We start from the raw sequence: 6,245 nt of genomic DNA on the forward strand, positions 1-6,245 counted from the left end.
AAGCAGCTGCTAAATTGGGACTGAAAAAAGGTATCTGGTGGTGGTGGTGGTGTGTGGCGGAGGAGGTGTTTCCACAGGTCCCAGGGAGGTAATGCTAACAAGGATGGAAGTTTTGTTCTGCAGCAGCAGCAGTCTATTTGCCAGTGGCTTCAGGGCAGAAAGAAACTGGCTGGGTGACCTTCACTTTCCCATCTATAAAATGGAATTAAATACACTAGTTGATGCTATTATGAGGCTTTGTGTTTAGAGTTCAGTGAAACTCTCAGCAGTATAAGGACCACAAAACGCATACACATAACCCAGATATAATCCATGGCTTGATATGGCTCAGTCCTGCAATGCCAACACACCAGAGAAGCACACACACACTGGCAAAGAAATTTAAAAGACCTAGTATTCTAGTGATTTCCAGTGGGGAGAGGAAAGTGGAGAGGGAAAAGATAGGGATAGGGGAAGAGGAGGTGCAAACTGAAACTGTAACTCAGATTGGGACTTGGCTTCATGGTCTTTTAACTGAGATTGCTCCTGGTCTCAGGACTTAATGAAGTTCATGATGTCTCATCACAGAAAGGATTCAGTGAGAGACAAAGTGATAGGTAAAAAGTATTTAGAGAGAAACACACTCTACAGAGTGTGGGCCATCTCAGGTGAGAGCAGCGCCAGGATATAGGGTTGTCAGTTTTTACAGGGGTGGGTAATTTTATAGGCTAATGAGTGGGAGGAATATTTGCGCTATTTTGGGGAAGGGGTAGGAGCTTCCAGGAGTTGGGCCACTGCCTACTTTTGACCTTTGCGGTTGGCCTTACAACTGTCATGGCCCCTGTAGCTGTGTCATGTAGCATGCTGATGTGTTACAATGAGCTTATACTGAGGCTCAAGGTCTAGTGGAAGTTGACCTTCCAGCACCTTGGACCTATTTGGTTTTAATCAGTTTATGTCGTATCCTTGAGCTATGTTATCCTTTTAAAAGTTGTGCCCCCTTCCCTCCTGTTTCAAAACTATAGTGAAAGTCGCTAAGTCGTGTCCAACTCTTTGAGACCACATGAACTATACAGTCCATGGAATTCTCCAGGCCAGAATACAGGAGTGGGTAGCCTTTCCCTTCTCCAGGGGATCTTCCCAACCCAGGGATCAAACTCAGGCCTCCCTCATTGGAGGCAGATTCTTTACTAGCTGAGTCACAAGGGAAGCCCAAGAATACTGAAGTGGGTAGCCTATCCCGTCTCCAGCAGATCTTCCCGACCCAGGAATCAAACTGGGGTCTCCTGCACTGCAGGTGGATTCTTTATCAACTGAGCTATCAGGGAACCACAATGTATAAAATAAATAAGCCACAAGGATATATTGTACAGCACAGAGAATAGTCATTTTACATAATAACTTTAAATGGCATATAATCTATAAAAATACTGTGTTGTATCCCTGAAACCAATATTGTAAATCAACTATACTTCAATATAAATAAACCCAATCTTTACTTGAGTTTCTTCAAGAACATTAAAGTCTGTCAAACTCACAATCCTCAGCAACCTTCCTCAAAAATCCTTTTACTCCCCACTCCCACTTCCTTGCACCTCTTAGCAGTTCGGAAACTCTATTAAGTCAGTTCCCAAACTGTAGCCCAACTTCTGGCCAGCCTGCATGGCTCTGCGGTTCTCCCTCCACTCGGCACCTCTCACCTCTTCAGGATGAAGTTCCCCAAGTCTCTGCTCCACGCTTTCCTTTTTTCTCCCTTTACCCATTACCAGAATTTGTCACAGTAAAGGAGACTCTGGGACCAACCCAAAACGTAAGATTCCTTCCTCTTTCCTCCCATCTCCTCAGTTCTATATCTCAATCCGTTTTTTCCCAAATTCTACACCACAAAATGCTCAGGAACCATGAGGGCAGGCTGAACAATCCTGAGCGAAAACACTGTGATAAGCTGGTCTGGGGCTGGGTCCTCATTGGGGCGAGCAGGCTTTCTCTAGCTGTGACGTGCTGGCTTCTCCTGTTGCAGAGCAGGGGCTCTAGAGTGTGCGGGCTCAGGGCTCAGTGGTTGCGGCGTGTAGGTTCTCTCATTGAGGTGTGCAGGCTTAGTTGCCCTGCAGCGTGTGAGACCTTGGTTCCTCCATCAAGGATCGAACCAGCATCCCCTGTGTTGAAAGGAGGACTCTTTAACCACTGGGTCACCAGGGAAGTCCCAGAGCAAAATTCTTTTTAGTGGGTGGGACTGGGAACCGTTAATAAGTCCTGCACCACCACGCGCACAAGTGTCATTAAGTTCTCCTTCCCCCTACTTGCCACAAGGACTGTGGTTTTAACACTTTCTGTGGTGGTGGTGGAGTTGCTCAGTCGTGTCCGACTCTTGCGACACCATGGCCTATAGCCTACCAGGCTTCTCAGTCCATGGGATTCTCCAGGCAAGAATACTGGAGTGGGTCGCCATTTCCTTCTCCAGGGGATCTTCCCGACCCAGAAATTGAACCCAGGTCTCCTGCATTGCAGGCAGATTCTTTACCAACTGAGCTACAAGGGAAGCCAACACTTCAGTCTTGCTGATTTTCCTTCACATCATGAAGGAAAAAACTCTTTTGCATCCGCCCCCTTTCCAGAACCATGGGTGTGGCCGAGGCCTTCAGCTCAGCCTGGCTTCCCTGACTTAGCCTCTGGCATCCTCCCCGACTCCAGCTTCTCAAGTCTCCAGTCGGCCCTGCGTGTTCCACGCAGCAGATCTTTATCATACTCCATGCTCACCATGAGGCTGCCCTGCTGTACAGCTCCTGACCCCCAGCACGCAGAGTCCAGGACCCGCCCCAGGTACCTGCATCAGCACGTGGCAGTGTGTCTCCACCCTCTGCCTCTGTTCTCACTACGCTGGCCCTCCAGGGAGCACCAGCCTGAGTGCCACTCCCTCCAAACGGCATCGCCTGGCTGCTTCTCAGTTTTGAATCACGGCACTTAGAGTCTATGTCACACAGTTTCACTTTTTATTTTCTCCATCACTTGATTGTTTTAACTGTTTTAAAGCCTTGAGTCTTCTCCCCATAAGACCGTTAGCTCTTTGAGATCAGCGACCTCAAAAACTTATAAGGAGCACCCAGGGATACTCAGAAGTCATCTTCCTTTATTATTAGCTCATGACAAGAAAAACAGACCATTTCTACTCCAAAGGCCTTGATGGAAATCTCCAGATACCCCTGCCAGTCTTTTGCATCAATTCCCTATCAAGTCATTTTTAAGGACTTCTGGATAAAGGGCAGAGGGAACCCTTTAAAAAATATATGTATTTATGGCTTTCGTGGTGGATAATATATTCATCTGGCTCAAAACTTAAGTCAGCTGCCTACCTTTGTTTCTCAACCACTCAGCTCCCCTGCCGAGAAGCAAACAATGGACTCAATTCTTGTTTTTCAATAGGTATTCTAGCAAATAGATCCTCATTTTCTTTTTTAATACACAAGCTAACGTGCAATATATATTGTTCTCCATCTTGCATTTTGTTTAATAATGTATCTCAGACATCTTCCCAGGTCAAACCTAGAGAGCTTCCTCACTGTGACTGTGTCACGTTCCAGTGCAAGGATGACCCTGATTTATTTAACCAACCAACCTTTTAAAAAAATGTTTGTGTTTGGCAGTGTCAGGTCTTAGTTGCAGCACGCAGGGTCTTTGCTGCCTCACGCGGGCATCTCGCAGTACCTGGACTCTCTTGGGGCACGTGGGCTCAGTAGCTGGAGCACTCTGGCCTCAGTTGCTCCACGGCATGTGGGACCTCAGTTCCCTGACCAGGGATTGATAACCATGTCCCCTGCATTGTAAGGCAGGTTCTTAACCACTGGACCACATCAACCAAACTTTAGTTGTTAGACAGCGAGAGTGTTTCCAGTCCTTTACTACCATATGCAATGCTTCCATAATAGACTTGTTCAGACAAAATGTCACACTGAAATGGGAGTTTTCAGAACTGAGAAGCAGCCAGGCGATGCCTTTTGGAGGGAGTGGCACTCAGGCTGGTGCTCCCTGGAGGGCCAGCGTAGTGAGAACAGACGCAGAGGGTGGAGACACGCTGCCACGTGCTGCTGTGGGTACTTGGGTAGGGTCCTGGACTCTGCATGCTGCGGGGTCAGGAGCTGTATATCAGGGCAGCCTCGTGGTGGGCATGGAGTGTAGTAAAGATCTGCTGCGTGGAACATGCAGGACAGACTGGAGACTTGAGAAGCTGGAGTCGGGGAGGAAGCCAGAGGCTAAGTCAGGGAAGCCAGGCTGAGCTGGCTTCCCGTGCTTCTGGAAAGGGAGGGGATTTCTAACTGAAATGAGGGTTTTCAACTTACGAGGTTGGTGAAGGTGAGGAAATGGCACGCTCATACTTTGCTGGTAGGAGTGTAAATTAATATAACCTCCTTGTAGATCTTCCCAACCCAGGGATGGAACCCAGTCTCTTGTGTCTCCTGCATTGGCAGGCGAATTCCTTATACTGTGCCACCTGGGAGCCTCGCCTTTGGGCTACTGCTAGGTCGAACTGTTTTTCTGTAGTCAAATTTATCAGTTTTTGCTTTTATGGCTCCTAGGTTGGGTGCCAAAGGAGCAAGACGGCCCCTCCTTCATCCCCCTCCAGCCCCCAACACACAGCTTTTAAAAATTCTGCCTGCACAAAAAGCTTGGAATGACTTGCCAGGTTTTGTGAGGAACAGGACAACTCCTGCCTTCCAGGAGATCCCAGTTTCAAGGAGACACAGACTGACTACTGCAATCCCATAGTATAATAAATAAGACGGGGCACAAGGGGAACCTGGGCTAGGACCGCCTGATCCTGCCTGAGTTGGCCAGGCAAGGCTTTCCAAAGGCAGTGGCATCCAGGTAAATCTGGAGGTGTGTGGGAAGCAGCCAGGAGAAGAATGGTCTTCCAGTAAAAGTGGAGAAGCATACGCAAAGGCAAGAAGCAACAGGCTCAGCCAAGGTTGTCCAGTCTGGCAAGGAGACAGGGAGCCCCGCAGGGCTGGTGTGTGGTAGGGGCAGAGCTAGGAAGTAGACAGGGGCCAGGTCACAGAAGGCCAAGAAGATACTGCCTGGAGGTCAGGGGGAGGTGGCAGGGGGACACATCAGCCATGTGGAGGATGAGCTGGAGTCGGTCCAGAGCGGAGGCACGGCCTCAGACGCTTCCGCCTCTTGCCCAGCAGCAGCCATGGCAGCCTAGAGAGACTCCAAACAACAGCGAGAGTTTCAGACCAAACGTTCGATTCTGCCAAGCTTCCAGAATTCTATAAAAATCATCAGCGAAGCTAGCACTTTCTCTGAGAAACATGCCTACCCAAGATGATGACAACTTCAAGAGCTTTTTCCTGGGGAAGGGGGTGGTTGTCACTCCCACCTCAGCACCCCGCTGGCAGATGGGATAAATGCAGCCAGGGCCCTAACTGCCCCCTCCTCTGCTCCAGCGTGGCTCAGGGAACAGGTGGGCTCTCCAGCCCCTGCCCATTCATCCAGATCCTCATTCCTTCAGAATGCAGGACTGCCACGATGGAGTGGTGGACTCCCAGCTGGTCCACGTCCCTGGGACATCTTCCCTTCCAGTCAACAAGGCTCAGTCCTGCTCTGAGCAGTCAGACAGGCCTACGAACTTCTCTACTCCTGCGACATTTTAAAACAGGCATCTTGTAGCAGGTTTCCTGAGCAACTGTCCTCCCTAAAGTGCTCAGCACAGAGCCTTGCACACAGCAAGCATTCTGCAGCACTTTCTGCTAAAACTGGAAGTCTCAGGGGACGTCCTTCGTGGTCCAGTGCTTAAGACTCCAAGCTTCCAACGCAGGGGGCATGGGTTCCATCCCTGGTTGGCAAACTAAGATTCCACATGCTGTATGCAGCGCGGACAAAAAGATCTTTTTAAAAACTGGAAGTCTCGCCATTCATTAGGAGATTGCTGAGGAAAAGGAAGGGTGATGTGGATAGAAGGAAGTTGGAATCCACTTAAACAGAGCTTTGGGACTGCCTCTGGATTTCAGTTATCCAGAGCCTCTCCATACCTGACCCCCAACCCAGCAAAAGAAGTTGGTTCTTTTCTTTAGTGCCCTAAGGCAACTTTATCCCAAAGGATCACTTGGTCAAGTGCTACAGAGATAAAGGCTCTTGGAGGCTGCTGGAGGCAGCCTTGGTTACCACCAGCAGGCCTCCTGTTGTTCAGTCGCTCAACTGTGTATGACTCTTTGCGACCCCATTGGCTGCAGCACACCAGGCTTCCCTGTCTGCCATCTCCCAGAGTCTCCCGG

The sequence above is a fragment of the Budorcas taxicolor genome, chromosome 21, assembly GCF_023091745.1.
Source record: "Budorcas taxicolor isolate Tak-1 chromosome 21, Takin1.1, whole genome shotgun sequence".
NCBI lineage: Eukaryota > Metazoa > Chordata > Mammalia > Artiodactyla > Bovidae > Budorcas > Budorcas taxicolor.